This window comes from Coregonus clupeaformis, chromosome 10 (genome assembly GCF_020615455.1).
Source record: "Coregonus clupeaformis isolate EN_2021a chromosome 10, ASM2061545v1, whole genome shotgun sequence".
Classification (NCBI taxonomy): domain Eukaryota; kingdom Metazoa; phylum Chordata; class Actinopteri; order Salmoniformes; family Salmonidae; genus Coregonus; species Coregonus clupeaformis.
Window position 1 is genome coordinate 7,267,616 of NC_059201.1, and position 12,698 is coordinate 7,280,313.

At 46.6% G+C, this 12,698-nt stretch overlaps 35 non-coding genes across 35 annotated transcripts; all 35 read left to right on the forward strand.

Annotated features, from left to right (window-relative positions):
• The first annotated feature begins 91 nt into the window (after window positions 1-91).
• On the forward strand, window positions 92-165 carry trnat-ugu. Its single transcript has one exon. It is a non-coding gene; the product is annotated as a tRNA-Thr (tRNA).
• A 469-nt stretch (window positions 166-634) lies between these two features.
• On the forward strand, window positions 635-708 carry trnat-ugu. The gene has a single exon. It is a non-coding gene; the product is annotated as a tRNA-Thr (tRNA).
• Window positions 709-1,019: 311 nt separating this feature from the next.
• On the forward strand, window positions 1,020-1,092 carry trnak-cuu. The gene has a single exon. It is a non-coding gene; the product is annotated as a tRNA-Lys (tRNA).
• Window positions 1,093-1,188: 96 nt separating this feature from the next.
• trnat-ugu lies at window positions 1,189-1,262 on the forward strand. The gene has a single exon. It is a non-coding gene; the product is annotated as a tRNA-Thr (tRNA).
• A 311-nt stretch (window positions 1,263-1,573) lies between these two features.
• On the forward strand, window positions 1,574-1,646 carry trnak-cuu. Its single transcript has one exon. It is a non-coding gene; the product is annotated as a tRNA-Lys (tRNA).
• Window positions 1,647-1,741: 95 nt separating this feature from the next.
• On the forward strand, window positions 1,742-1,815 carry trnat-ugu. The gene has a single exon. It is a non-coding gene; the product is annotated as a tRNA-Thr (tRNA).
• Window positions 1,816-2,126: 311 nt separating this feature from the next.
• trnak-cuu lies at window positions 2,127-2,199 on the forward strand. The gene has a single exon. It is a non-coding gene; the product is annotated as a tRNA-Lys (tRNA).
• A 95-nt stretch (window positions 2,200-2,294) lies between these two features.
• trnat-ugu lies at window positions 2,295-2,368 on the forward strand. The gene has a single exon. It is a non-coding gene; the product is annotated as a tRNA-Thr (tRNA).
• A 308-nt stretch (window positions 2,369-2,676) lies between these two features.
• Window positions 2,677-2,749, forward strand: trnak-cuu. The gene has a single exon. It is a non-coding gene; the product is annotated as a tRNA-Lys (tRNA).
• Window positions 2,750-2,844: 95 nt separating this feature from the next.
• Window positions 2,845-2,918, forward strand: trnat-ugu. Its single transcript has one exon. It is a non-coding gene; the product is annotated as a tRNA-Thr (tRNA).
• Window positions 2,919-3,223: 305 nt separating this feature from the next.
• On the forward strand, window positions 3,224-3,296 carry trnak-cuu. The gene has a single exon. It is a non-coding gene; the product is annotated as a tRNA-Lys (tRNA).
• Window positions 3,297-3,391: 95 nt separating this feature from the next.
• On the forward strand, window positions 3,392-3,465 carry trnat-ugu. The gene has a single exon. It is a non-coding gene; the product is annotated as a tRNA-Thr (tRNA).
• Window positions 3,466-3,934: 469 nt separating this feature from the next.
• trnat-ugu lies at window positions 3,935-4,008 on the forward strand. The gene has a single exon. It is a non-coding gene; the product is annotated as a tRNA-Thr (tRNA).
• Window positions 4,009-4,315: 307 nt separating this feature from the next.
• Window positions 4,316-4,388, forward strand: trnak-cuu. Its single transcript has one exon. It is a non-coding gene; the product is annotated as a tRNA-Lys (tRNA).
• Window positions 4,389-4,869: 481 nt separating this feature from the next.
• trnak-cuu lies at window positions 4,870-4,942 on the forward strand. Its single transcript has one exon. It is a non-coding gene; the product is annotated as a tRNA-Lys (tRNA).
• Window positions 4,943-5,037: 95 nt separating this feature from the next.
• On the forward strand, window positions 5,038-5,111 carry trnat-ugu. Its single transcript has one exon. It is a non-coding gene; the product is annotated as a tRNA-Thr (tRNA).
• Window positions 5,112-5,422: 311 nt separating this feature from the next.
• Window positions 5,423-5,495, forward strand: trnak-cuu. Its single transcript has one exon. It is a non-coding gene; the product is annotated as a tRNA-Lys (tRNA).
• A 94-nt stretch (window positions 5,496-5,589) lies between these two features.
• Window positions 5,590-5,663, forward strand: trnat-ugu. The gene has a single exon. It is a non-coding gene; the product is annotated as a tRNA-Thr (tRNA).
• Window positions 5,664-5,964: 301 nt separating this feature from the next.
• trnak-cuu lies at window positions 5,965-6,037 on the forward strand. Its single transcript has one exon. It is a non-coding gene; the product is annotated as a tRNA-Lys (tRNA).
• A 96-nt stretch (window positions 6,038-6,133) lies between these two features.
• trnat-ugu lies at window positions 6,134-6,207 on the forward strand. The gene has a single exon. It is a non-coding gene; the product is annotated as a tRNA-Thr (tRNA).
• A 316-nt stretch (window positions 6,208-6,523) lies between these two features.
• trnak-cuu lies at window positions 6,524-6,596 on the forward strand. Its single transcript has one exon. It is a non-coding gene; the product is annotated as a tRNA-Lys (tRNA).
• A 1,036-nt stretch (window positions 6,597-7,632) lies between these two features.
• Window positions 7,633-7,705, forward strand: trnak-cuu. Its single transcript has one exon. It is a non-coding gene; the product is annotated as a tRNA-Lys (tRNA).
• Window positions 7,706-7,801: 96 nt separating this feature from the next.
• On the forward strand, window positions 7,802-7,875 carry trnat-ugu. The gene has a single exon. It is a non-coding gene; the product is annotated as a tRNA-Thr (tRNA).
• A 311-nt stretch (window positions 7,876-8,186) lies between these two features.
• Window positions 8,187-8,259, forward strand: trnak-cuu. The gene has a single exon. It is a non-coding gene; the product is annotated as a tRNA-Lys (tRNA).
• Window positions 8,260-8,354: 95 nt separating this feature from the next.
• Window positions 8,355-8,428, forward strand: trnat-ugu. The gene has a single exon. It is a non-coding gene; the product is annotated as a tRNA-Thr (tRNA).
• A 311-nt stretch (window positions 8,429-8,739) lies between these two features.
• trnak-cuu lies at window positions 8,740-8,812 on the forward strand. Its single transcript has one exon. It is a non-coding gene; the product is annotated as a tRNA-Lys (tRNA).
• Window positions 8,813-9,292: 480 nt separating this feature from the next.
• trnak-cuu lies at window positions 9,293-9,365 on the forward strand. The gene has a single exon. It is a non-coding gene; the product is annotated as a tRNA-Lys (tRNA).
• Window positions 9,366-9,460: 95 nt separating this feature from the next.
• Window positions 9,461-9,534, forward strand: trnat-ugu. The gene has a single exon. It is a non-coding gene; the product is annotated as a tRNA-Thr (tRNA).
• A 311-nt stretch (window positions 9,535-9,845) lies between these two features.
• trnak-cuu lies at window positions 9,846-9,918 on the forward strand. The gene has a single exon. It is a non-coding gene; the product is annotated as a tRNA-Lys (tRNA).
• Window positions 9,919-10,013: 95 nt separating this feature from the next.
• Window positions 10,014-10,087, forward strand: trnat-ugu. Its single transcript has one exon. It is a non-coding gene; the product is annotated as a tRNA-Thr (tRNA).
• A 311-nt stretch (window positions 10,088-10,398) lies between these two features.
• trnak-cuu lies at window positions 10,399-10,471 on the forward strand. The gene has a single exon. It is a non-coding gene; the product is annotated as a tRNA-Lys (tRNA).
• A 464-nt stretch (window positions 10,472-10,935) lies between these two features.
• Window positions 10,936-11,008, forward strand: trnak-cuu. Its single transcript has one exon. It is a non-coding gene; the product is annotated as a tRNA-Lys (tRNA).
• A 474-nt stretch (window positions 11,009-11,482) lies between these two features.
• On the forward strand, window positions 11,483-11,555 carry trnak-cuu. The gene has a single exon. It is a non-coding gene; the product is annotated as a tRNA-Lys (tRNA).
• A 95-nt stretch (window positions 11,556-11,650) lies between these two features.
• On the forward strand, window positions 11,651-11,724 carry trnat-ugu. Its single transcript has one exon. It is a non-coding gene; the product is annotated as a tRNA-Thr (tRNA).
• An 862-nt stretch (window positions 11,725-12,586) lies between these two features.
• Window positions 12,587-12,659, forward strand: trnak-cuu. Its single transcript has one exon. It is a non-coding gene; the product is annotated as a tRNA-Lys (tRNA).
• The last annotated feature ends 39 nt before the right edge of the window (window positions 12,660-12,698 follow it).

Here is a 12,698-nt window from a genome sequence, read left to right on the forward strand (position 1 = left end):
ATTTTCTCTGGAGCGTAACCAACTCACATTACAATCTGCGCTCCACATGCTCTGTAGAGCGGGCTTGCCAACGTGCATTGCAAACTTGTCTGGCGCTGTGGCTTAGCAGGTGAAAGCGCCTGTCTTGTAAACAGGAGATCCTGGGTTCGACTCCCAGCAGCGCCTGTGATTGAACTTTGCTATTTTTCTTGACTAATAATATGACAGTAGCAGGTCAATAATAGCTGTCCTCCAGCTAAGCCTCAAACTTACAACTTCGAAATCACTCTTCTGTATAACTAACTAGAGCTAAAAGTTTTTACCACTCAAAGCACTCTCTTGCTGATCACCAGACTTTGCACAAAGCATTACTCTCCTAATCTCAGGGTTGTAGGTTCGAGGCCCAAACAGACACTCTGACTCACCTTGCAAACTGCAATCCAGGTACGAATGTCAGGTAAATCCAAAGCAGGAGTTTGAATGTATAGCCTAACTAGCTCAGTCGGTAGAGCATGAGACTCTTAATCTCAGGGTCGTGGGTTCGAGCCCCACGTTGTTCGTGAACTTTTCTCTTGCGCGTAACCAACTCACATTACAATCTGCCCTCCACATGCTCTGTAGAGCGGGCTTGCCAACGTGCAATGCAAGCTTGTCTGGCGCTGTGGCTTAGCAGGTGAAAGCGCCTGTCTTGTAAACAGGAGATCCTGGGTTCGACTCCCAGCAGCGCCTGTGATTGTAATGGATTGAACTTTGCTATTTTTCTTGACTAATAATATGACAGTAGCAGGTCAATAATAGCTGTCCTCCAGCTAAGCCTCAAACTTACAACTTCGAAATCACTCTTCTGTATAACTAACTAGAGCTAAAAGTTTTTACCACTCAAAGCACTCTCTTGCTGATCACCAGACTTTGCACAAAGCATTACTCTCCTAATCTCAGGGTTGTAGGTTCGAGGCCCAAACAGACACTCTGACTCACCTTGCAAACTGCAATCCAGGTACGAATGTCAGGTAAATCCAAAGCAGGAGTTTGAATGTATAGCCTGACTAGCTCAGTCGGTAGAGCATGAGACTCTTAATCTCAGGGTCGTGGGTTCGAGCCCCACGTTGGGCGTGAACTTTTCTCTGGAGCGTAACCAACTCACATTACAATCTGCCCTCCACATGCTCTGTAGAGCGGGGCTTGCCAACGTGCATTGCAAACTTGTCGGGCGCTGTGGCTTAGCAGGTGAAAGCGCCTGTCTTGTAAACAGGAGATCCTGGGTTCGACTCCCAGCAGCGCCTGTGATTGTAATGGATTGAACTTTGCTATTTTTCTTGACTAATAATATGACAGTAGCAGGTCAATAATAGCTGTCCTCCAGCTAAGCCTCAAACTTACAACTTCGAAATCACTCTTCTGTATAACTAACTAGAGCTAAAAGTTTTTACCACTCAAAGCACTCTCTTGCTGATCACCAGACTTTGCACAAAGCATTACTCTCCTAATCTCAGGGTTGTAGGTTCGAGGCCCAAACAGACACTCTGACTCACCTTGCAAACTGCAATCCAGGTACGAATGTCAGGTAAATCCAAAGCAGGAGTTTGAATGTATAGCCTGACTAGCTCAGTCGGTAGAGCATGAGACTCTTAATCTCAGGGTCGTGGGTTCGAGCCCCACGTTGGGCGTGAACTTTTCTCTTGCGCGTAACCAACTCACATTACAATCTGCCCTCCACATGCTCTGTAGAGCGGGATTGCCAACGTGCATTGCAAACTTGTCGGGCGCTGTGGCTTAGCAGGTGAAAGCGCCTGTCTTGTAAACAGGAGATCCTGGGTTCGACTCCCAGCAGCGCCTGTGATTGTAATGGATTGAACTTTGCTATTTTTCTTGACTAATAATATGACAGTAGCAGGTCAATAATAGCTGTCCTCCAGCTAAGCCTCAAACTTACAACTTCGAAATCACTCTTCTGTATAACTAACTAGAGCTAAAAGTTTTTACCACTCAAAGCACTCTCTTGCTGATCACCAGACTTTGCACAAAGCATTACTCTCCTAATCTCAGGGTTGTAGGTTCGAGGCCCAAACAGACACTCTGACTCACCTTGCAAACTGCAATCCAGGTACGAATGTCAGGTAAATCCAAAGCAGGAGTTTGAATGTATAGCCTGACTAGCTCAGTCGGTAGAGCATGAGACTCTTAATCTCAGGGTCGTGGGTTCGAGCCCCACGTTGGGCGTGAACTTTTCTCTTGAGCGTAACCAACTCACATTACAATCTGCGCTCCACATGCTCTGTAGAGCGGGCTTGCCAACGTGCATTGCAAACTTGTCTGGCGCTGTGGCTTAGCAGGTGAAAGCGCCTGTCTTGTAAACAGGAGATCCTGGGTTCGACTCCCAGCAGCGCCTGTAATGGATTGTAGAACTTTGCTATTTTTCTTGACTAATAATATGACAGTAGCAGGTCAATAATAGCTGTCCTCCAGCTAAGCCTCAAACTTACAACTTCGAAATCACTCTTCTGTATAACTAACTAGAGCTAAAAGTTTTTACCACTCAAAGCACTCTCTTGCTGATCACCAGACTTTGCACAAAGCATTACTCTCCTAATCTCAGGGTTGTAGGTTCGAGGCCCAAACAGACACTCTGACTCACCTTGCAAACTGCAATCCAGGTACGAATGTCAGGTAAATCCAAAGCAGGAGTTTGAATGTATAGCCTGACTAGCTCAGTCGGTAGAGCATGAGACTCTTAATCTCAGGGTCGTGGGTTCGAGCCCCACGTTGGGCGTGAACTTTTCTCTGGCGCGTAACCAACTCACATTACAATCTGCGCTCCACATGCTCTGTAGAGCGGGCTTGCCAACGTGCATTGCAAACTTGTCTGGCGCTGTGGCTTAGCAGGTGAAAGCGCCTGTCTTGTAAACAGGAGATCCTGGGTTCGACTCCCAGCAGCGCTTGTAATGGATTGAACTTTGCTATTTTTCTTGACTAATAATATGACAGTAGCAGGTCAATAATAGCTGTCCTCCAGCTAAGCCTCAAACTTACAACTTCGAAATCACTCTTCTGTATAACTAACTAGAGCTAAAAGTTTTTACCACTCAAAGCACTCTCTTGCTGATCACCAGACTTTGCACAAAGCATTACTCTCCTAATCTCAGGGTTGTAGGTTCGAGGCCCAAACAGACACTCTGACTCACCTTGCAAACTGCAATCCAGGTACGAATGTCAGGTAAATCCAAAGCAGGAGTTTGAATGTATAGCCTGACTAGCTCAGTCGGTAGAGCATGAGACTCTTAATCTCAGGGTCGTGGGTTCGAGCCCCACGTTGGGCGTGAACTTTTCTCTGGAGCGTAACCAACTCACATTACAATCTGCGCTCCACATGCTCTGTAGAGCGGGCTTGCCAACGTGCAATGCAAACTTGTCTGGCGCTGTGGCTTAGCAGGTGAAAGCGCCTGTCTTGTAAACAGGAGATCCTGGGTTCGACTCCCAGCAGCGCCTGTGATTGAACTTTGCTATTTTTCTTGACTAATAATATGACAGTAGCAGGTCAATAATAGCTGTCCTCCAGCTAAGCCTCAAACTTACAACTTCGAAATCACTCTTCTGTATAACTAACTAGAGCTAAAAGTTTTTACCACTCAAAGCACTCTCTTGCTGATCACCAGACTTTGCACAAAGCATTACTCTCCTAATCTCAGGGTTGTAGGTTCGAGGCCCAAACAGACACTCTGACTCACCTTGCAAACTGCAATCCAGGTACGAATGTCAGGTAAATCCAAAGCAGGAGTTTGAATGTATAGGCTGACTAGCTCAGTCGGTAGAGCATGAGACTCTTAATCTCAGGGTCGTGGGTTCGAGCCCCACGTTGGGTGTGAACTTTTCTCTGGAGCGTAACCAACTCACATTACAATCTGCCCTCCACATGCTCTGTAGAGCGGGCTTGCCAACGTGCATTGCGAACTTGTCGGGCGCTGTAGCTTAGCAGGTGAAAGCTCCTGTCTTGTAAACAGGAGATCCTGGGTTCGACTCCCAGCAGCGCCTGTATGGATTGTAGAACTTTGCTATTTTTCTTGACTAATAATATGACAGTAGCAGGTCAATAATAGCTGTCCTCCAGCTAAGCCTCAAACTTACAACTTCGAAATCACTCTTCTGTATAACTAACTAGAGCTAAAAGTTTTTACCACTCAAAGCACTCTCTTGCTGATCACCAGACTTTGCACAAAGCATTACTCTCCTAATCTCAGGGTTGTAGGTTCGAGGCCCAAACAGACACTCTGACTCACCTTGCAAACTGCAATCCAGGTACGAATGTCAGGTAAATCCAAAGCAGGAGTTTGAATGTATAGCCTGACTAGCTCAGTCGGTAGAGCATGAGACTCTTAATCTCAGGGTCGTGGGTTCGAGCCCCACGTTGGGCGTGAACTTTTCTCTGGCGCGTAACCAACTCACATTACAATCTGCGCTCCACATGCTCTGTAGAGCGGGCTTGCCAACGTGCATTGCAAACTTGTCTGGCGCTGTGGCTTAGCAGGTGAAAGCGCCTGTCTTGTAAACAGGAGATCCTGGGTTCGACTCCCGCAGCGCCCTGTGATTGTAATGGATTGAACTTTGCTATTTTTCTTGACTAATAATATGACAGTAGCAGGTCAATAATAGCTGTCCTCCAGCTAAGCCTCAAACTTACAACTTCGAAATCACTCTTCTGTATAACTAACTTAGAGCTAAAAGTTTTTACCACTCAAAGCACTCTCTTGCTGATCACCAGACTTTGCACAAAGCATTACTCTCCTAATCTCAGGGTTGTAGGTTCGAGGCCCAAACAGACACTCTGACTCACCTTGCAAACTGCAATCCAGGTACGAATGTCAGGTAAATCCAAAGCAGGGTTTTGAATGTATAGCCTGACTAGCTCAGTCGGTAGAGCATGAGACTCTTAATCTCAGGGTCGTGGGTTCGAGCCCCACGTTGGGCGTGAACTTTTCTCTGGAGCGTAACCAACTCACATTACAATCTGCGCTCCACATGCTCTGTAGAGCGGGCTTGCCAACGTGCATTGCAAACTTGTCTGGCGCTGTGGCTTAGCAGGTGAAAGCGCCTGTCTTGTAAACAGGAGATCCTGGGTTCGACTCCCAGCAGCGCCTGTGATTGTAATGGATTGAACTTTGCTATTTTTCTTGACTAATAATATGACAGTAGCAGGTCAATAATAGCTGTCCTCCAGCTAAGCCTCAAACTTACAACTTCGAAATCACTCTTCTGTATAACTAACTAGAGCTAAAAGTTTTTACCACTCAAAGCACTCTCTTGCTGATCACCAGACTTTGCACAAAGCATTACTCTCCTAATCTCAGGGTTGTAGGTTCGAGGCCCAAACAGACACTCTGACTCACCTTGCAAACTGCAATCCAGGTACGAATGTCAGGTAAATCCAAAGCAGGAGTTTGAATGTATAGCCTGACTAGCTCAGTCGGTAGAGCATGAGACTCTTAATCTCAGGGTCGTGGGTTCGAGCCCCACGTTGGGCGTGAACTTTTCTCTGCGCGTAACCAACTCACATTACAATCTGCCCTCCACATGCTCTGTAGAGCGGGCTTGCCAACGTGCAATGCAAACTTGTCTGGCGCTGTGGCTTAGCAGGTGAAAGCGCCTGTCTTGTAAACAGGAGATCCTGGGTTCGACTCCCAGCAGCGCCTGTGATTGAACTTTGCTATTTTTCTTGACTAATAATATGACAGTAGCAGGTCAATAATAGCTGTCCTCCAGCTAAGCCTCAAACTTACAACTTTGAAATCACTCTTCTGTATAACTAACTAGAGCTAAAAGTTTTTACCACTCAAAGCACTCTCTTGCTGATCACCAGACTTTGCACAAAGCATTACTCTCCTAATCTCAGGGTTGTAGGTTCGAGGCCCAAACAGACACTCTGACTCACCTTGCAAACTGCAATCCAGGTACGAATGTCAGGTAAATCCAAAGCAGGAGTTTGAATGTATAGCCTGACTAGCTCAGTCGGTAGAGCATGAGACTCTTAATCTCAGGGTCGTGGGTTCGAGCCCCACGTTGGGCGTGGAACTTTTTCTCTGCGAACCAACCATCACATTACAATCTGCGCTCCACATGCTCTGTAGAGCGGGCTTGCCAACGTGCATTGCAAAACTTCTTTGGCGCTGTGGCTTAGCAGGTGAAAGCGCCTGTCTTGTAAACAGGAGATCCTGGGTTCGACTCCCAGCAGCGCCTGTGATTGTAATGGATTGAACTTTGCTATTTTTCTTGACTAATAATATGACAGTAGCAGGTCAATAATAGCTGTCCTCCAGCTAAGCCTCAAACTTACAACTTCGAAATCACTCTTCTGTATAACTAACTAGAGCAAAAGTTTTTACACCACTCAAAGCACTCTCTTGCTGATCACCAGACTTTGCACAAAGCATTACTCTCCTAATCTCAGGGTTGTAGGTTCGAGGCCCAAACAGACACTCTGACTCACCTTGCAAACTGCAATCCAGGTACGAATGTCAGGTAAATCCAAAGCAGGAGTTTGAATGTATAGACAGCCTGACTAGCTCAGTCGGTAGAGCATGAGACTCTTAATCTCAGGGTCGTGGGTTCGAGCCCCACGTTGGGCGTGAACTTTTCTCTGGAGCGTAACCAACTCACATTACAATCTGCGCTCCACATGCTCTGTAGAGCGGGGTTGCCAACGTGCATTGCAAACTTGTCGGGCGCTGTGGCTTAGCAGGTGAAAGCGCCTGTCTTGTAAACAGGAGATCCTGGGTTCGAATTCCCAGCCTGTGCGCCTGTGATTGTAATGGATTGAACTTTGCTATTTTTCTGGACTAGAAATAGACAGTAGCAGGTCAATAATAGCTGTCCTCCAGCTAAGCCTCAAACTTACAACTTCGAAATCACTCTTCTGTATAACTAACTAGAGCTAAAAGTTTTTACCACTCAAAGCACTCTCTTGCTGATCACCAGACTTTGCACAAAGCATGACTCTCCTAATCTCAGGGTTGTAGGTTCGAGGCCCAAACAGACACTCTGACTCACCTTGCAAACTGCAATCCAGGTACGAATGTCAGGTAAATCCAAAGCAGGAGTTTGAATGTATAGGCTGACTAGCTCAGTCGGTAGAGCATGAGACTCTTAATCTCAGGGTCGTGGGTTCGAGCCCCACGTTGGGAGTGAACTTTTCCCTGGAGCGTAACCAACTCACATTATAATCTGCGCTCCACATGCTCTGTAGAGCGGGCTTGCCAACGTGCATTGCAAACTTGTCGGGCGCTGTGGCATAGCAGGGGAAAGCGCCTGTCTTGTAAACAGGAGATCCTGGGTTCGACTCCCAGCAGCGCCTGTGATTGTAATGGATTGAACTTTGCTATTTTTCTTGACTAATAATATGACAGTAGCAGGTCAATAATAGCTGTCCTCCAGCTAAGCCTCAAACTTACAACTTCGAAATCACTCTTCTGTATAACTAACTAGAGCTAAAAGTTTTTACCACTCAAAGCACTCTCTTGCTGATCACCAGACTTTGCACAAAGCATTACTCTCCTAATCTCAGGGTTGTAGGTTCGAGGCCCAAACAGACACTCTGACTCACCTTGCAAACTGCAATCCAGGTACGAATGTCAGGTAAATCCAAAGCAGGAGTTTGAATGTATAGCCTGACTAGCTCAGTCGGTAGAGCATGAGACTCTTAATCTCAGGGTCGTGGGTTCGAGCCCCACGTTGGGCGTGAACTTTTCTCTGGAGCGTAACCAACTCACATTACAATCTGCGCTCCACATGCTCTGTAGAGCGGGCTTGCCAACGTGCATTGCAAACTTGTCCAGGCGCTGTGGCTTAGCAGGTGAAAGCGCCTGTCTTGTAAACAGGAGATCCTGGGTTCGACTCCCAGCAGCGCCTGTGATTGTAATGGATTGAACTTTGCTATTTTTCTTGACTAATAATATGACAGTAGCAGGTCAATAATAGCTGTCCTCCAGCTAAGCCTCAAACTTACAACTTCGAAATCACTCTTCTGTATAACTAACTAGAGCTAAAAGTTTTTACCACTCAAAGCACTCTCTTGCTGATCACCAGACTTTGCACAAAGCATTACTCTCCTAATCTCAGGGTTGTAGGTTCGAGGCCCAAACAGACACTCTGACTCACCTTGCAAACTGCAATCCAGGTACGAATGTCAGGTAAATCCAAAGCAGGAGTTTGAATGTATAGCCTGACTAGCTCAGTCGGTAGAGCATGAGACTCTTAATCTCAGGGTCGTGGGTTCGAGCCCCACGTTGGGCGTGAACTTTTCTCTGGAGCGTAACCAACTCACATTACAATCTGCGCTCCACATGCTCTGTAGAGCGGGCTTGCCAACGTGCATTGCAAACTTGTCGGGCGCTGTGGCTTAGCAGGTGAAAGCGCCTGTCTTGTAAACAGGAGATCCTGGGTTCGACTCCCAGCAGCGCCTGTGATTGTAATGGATTGAACTTTGCTATTTTTCTTGACTAGTAATATGACAGTAGCAGGTCAATAATAGCTGTCCTCCAGCTAAGCCTCAAACTTACAACTTCGAAATCACTCTTCTGTATAACTAACTAGAGCTAAAAGTTTTTACCACTCAAAGCACTCTCTTGCTGATCACCAGACTTTGCACAAAGCATTACTCTCCTAATCTCAGGGTTGTAGGTTCGAGGCCCAAACAGACACTCTGACTCACCTTGCAAACTGCAATCCAGGTACGAATGTCAGGTAAATCCAAAGCAGGAGTTTGAATGTATAGCCTGACTAGCTCAGTCGGTAGAGCATGAGACTCTTAATCTCAGGGTCGTGGGTTCGAGCCCCACGTTGGGCGTGAACTTTTCTCTGGAGCGTAACCAACTCACATTACAATCTGCGCTCCACATGCTCTGTAGAGCGGGCTTGCCAACGTGCATTGCAAACTTGTCGGGCGCTGTGGCTTAGCAGGTGAAAGCGCCTGTCTTGTAAACATGAGATCCTGGGTTCGTCTCCCAGCAGCGCCTGTGATTGTAATGGATTGAACTTTGCTATTTTTCTTGACTAATAATATGACAGTAGCAGGTCAATAATAGCTGTCCTCCAGCTAAGCCTCAAACTTACAACTTCGAAAGCACTCTTCTGTATAACTAACTAGAGCTAAAAGTTTTAACCACTCAAAGCACTCTCTTGCTGATCACCAGACTTTGCACAAAGCATTAATCTCCTAATCTCAGGGTTGTAGGTTCGAGGCCCAAACAGACACTCTGACTCACCTTGCAAACTGCAATCCAGGTACGAATGTCAGGTAAATGCAAAGCAGGAGTTAGAATGTATAGCCTGACTAGCTCAGTCGGTAGAGCATGAGACTCTTAATCTCAGGGTCGTGGGTTCGAGCCCCACGTTGGGCGTGAACTTTTCTCTGGAGCGTAACCAACTCACATTACAATCTGCGCTCCGCATGCTCTGTAGAGCGGGCTTGCCAACGTGCATTGCAAACTTGTCGGGCGCTGTGGCTTAGCAGGTGAAAGCGCCTGTCTTGTAAACAGGAGATCCTGGGTTCGACTCCCAGCAGCGCCTGTGATTGTAATGGATTGAACTTTGCTATTTTTCTGGACTAGTAATATGACAGTAGCAGGTCAATAATAGCTGTCCTCCAGCTAAGCCTCAAACTTACAACTTCGAAATCACTCTTCTGTATAACTAACTAGAGCTAAAAGTTTTTACCACTCAAAGCACTCTCTTGCTGATCACCAGACTTTGCACAAAGCATGACTCTCCTAATCTCAGGGTTGTAGGTTCGAGGCCCAAACAGACACTCTGACTCACCTTGCAAACTGCAATCCAGGTACGAATGTCAGGTAAATCCAAAGCAGGAGTTTGAATGTATAGCCTGACTAGCTCAGTCGGTAGAGCATGAGACTCTTAATCTCAGGGTCGTGGGTTCGAGCCCCACGTTGGGCGTGAACTTTTCTCTGGGGCGTAACCAACTCACATTACAATCTGCGCTCCACATGCTCTGTAGAGCGGGCTTGCCAACGTGCATTGCAAACTTGTCGGGCGCTGTGGCTTAGCAGGTGAAAGCGCCTGTCTTGTAAACAGGAGATCCTGGGTTCGACTCCCAGCAGCGCCTGTGATTGTAATGGATTGAACTTTGCTATTTTTCTTGACTAATAATATGACACTAGCAGGTCAATAATAGCTGTCCTCCAGCTAAGCCTCAAACTTACAACTTCGAAATCACTCTTCTGTATAACTAACTAGAGCTAAAAGTTTTTACCACTCAAAGCACTCTCTTGCTGATCACCAGACTTTGCACAAAGCATTACTCTCCTAATCTCAGGGTTGTAGGTTCGAGGCCCAAACAGACACTCTGACTCACCTTGCAAACTGCATTCCAGGTACGAATGTCAGGTAAATCCAAAGCAGGAGTTTGAATGTATAGCCTGACTAGCTCAGTCGGTAGAGCATGAGACTCTTAATCTCAGGGTCGTGGGTTCGAGCCCCACGTTGGGCGTGAACTTTTCTCTGGAGCGTAACCAACTCACATTACAATCTGCGCTCCAAATGCTCTGTAGAGCGGGCTTGCCAACATGCATTGCAAACTTGTCGGGCGCTGTGGCTTAGCAGGTGAAAGCGCCTGTCTTGTAAACAGGAGATCCTGGGTTCGACTCCCAGCAGTGATTGAACTTTGCTATTTTTCTTGACTAATAATATGACAGTAGCAGGTCAATAATAGCTGTCCTCCAGCTAAGCCTCAAACTTACAACTTCGAAATCACTCTTCTGTATAACTAACTAGAGCTAAAAGTTTTTACCACTCAAAGCACTCTCTTGCTGATCACCAGACTTTGCACAAAGCATTACTCTCCTAATCTCAGGGTTGTAGGTTCGAGGCCCAAACAGACACTCTGACTCACCTTGCAAACTGCAATCCAGGTACGAATGTCAGGTAAATCCAAAGCAGGAGTTTGAATGTATAGCCTGACTAGCTCAGTCGGTAGAGCATGAGACTCTTAATCTCAGGGTCGTGGGTTCGAGCCCCACGTTGGGCGTGAACTTTTCTCTGCAGCGTAACCAACTCACATTATAATCTGCGCTCCACATGCTCTGTAGAGCGGGCTTGCCAACGTGCATTGCAAACTTGTCGGGCGCTGTGGCTTAGCAGGTGAAAGCGCCTGTCTTGTAAACAGGAGATCCTGGGTTCGACTCCCAGCAGTGATTGTAATGGATTGAACTTTGCTATTTTTCTTGACTAATAATATGACAGTAGCAGGTCAATAATAGCTGTCCTCCAGCTAAGCCTCAAACTTACAACTTCGAAATCACTCTTCTGTATAACTAACTAGAGCTAAAAGTTTTTACCACTCAAAGCACTCTCTTGCTGATCACCAGACTTTGCACAAAGCATTACTCTCCTAATCTCAGGGTTGTAGGTTCGAGGCCCAAACAGACACTCTGACTCACCTTGCAAACTGCAATCCAGGTACGAATGTCAGGTAAATCCAAAGCAGGAGTTTGAATGTATAGCCTGACTAGCTCAGTCGGTAGAGCATGAGACTCTTAATCTCAGGGTCGTGGGTTCGAGCCCCACGTTGGGCGTGAACTTTTCTCTGGAGCGTAACCAACTCACATTACAATCTGCGCTCCACATGCTCTGTAGAGCGGGCTTGCCAACGTGCATTGCAAACTTGTCTGGCGCTGTGGCTTAGCAGGTGAAAGCGCCTGTCTTGTAAACAGGAGATCCTGGGTTCGACTCCCAGCAGCGCCTGTGATTGTAATGGATTGAACTTTGCTATTTTTCTGGACTAGAAATAGACAGTAGCAGGTCAATAATAGCTGTCCTCCAGCTAAGCCTCAAACTTACAACTTCGAAATCACTCTTCTGTATAACTAACTAGAGCTAAAAGTTTTTACCACTCAAAGCACTCTCTTGCTGATCACCAGACTTTGCACAAAGCATGACTCTCCTAATCTCAGGGTTGTAGGTTCGAGGCCCAAACAGACACTCTGACTCACCTTGCAAACTGCAATCCAGGTACGAATGTCAGGTAAATCCAAAGCAGGATCTTGAATGAACAAACTGACTAGCTCAGTTGGTAGAGCATGAGACTCTTAATCTCAGGGTCATGGGTTCGAGCCTCACGTTGGGTGTGAACATTTCTCTTGCGCGTAACCAACTCACATTACTATCTGCCCTCCACATGCTCTGTAGAGTGGGATTGCCAACGTGCATTGCAAACTTGACGTGCGCTGTGGCTTAGCAGGTGAAAGCGCCTGTCTTGTAAACAGGAGATCCTGGGGTCGACTCCCAGCAGCGCCTGTGATTGTAATGGATTGAACTTTGCTATTTTTCTTGACTAATAATATGACAGTAGCAGGTCAATAATAGCTGTCCTCCAGCTAAGCCTCAAACTTACAACTCGAAATCACTCTTCTGTATAACTAACTAGAGCTAAAAGTTTTTACCACTCAAAGCACTCTCTTGCTGATCACCAGACTTTGCACAAAGCATTACTCTCCTAATCTCAGGGTTGTAGGTTCGAGGCCCAAACAGACACTCTGACTCACCTTGCAAACTGCAATCCAGGTACGAATGTCAGGTAAATCCAAAGCAGGAGTTTCAATGTATAGCCTGACTAGCTCAGTCGGTAGAGCATGAGACTCTTAATCTCAGGGTCGTGGGTTCGAGCCCCACGTTGGGCGTGATCTTTTCTCTGGAGCGTAACCAACTCACATTACAAT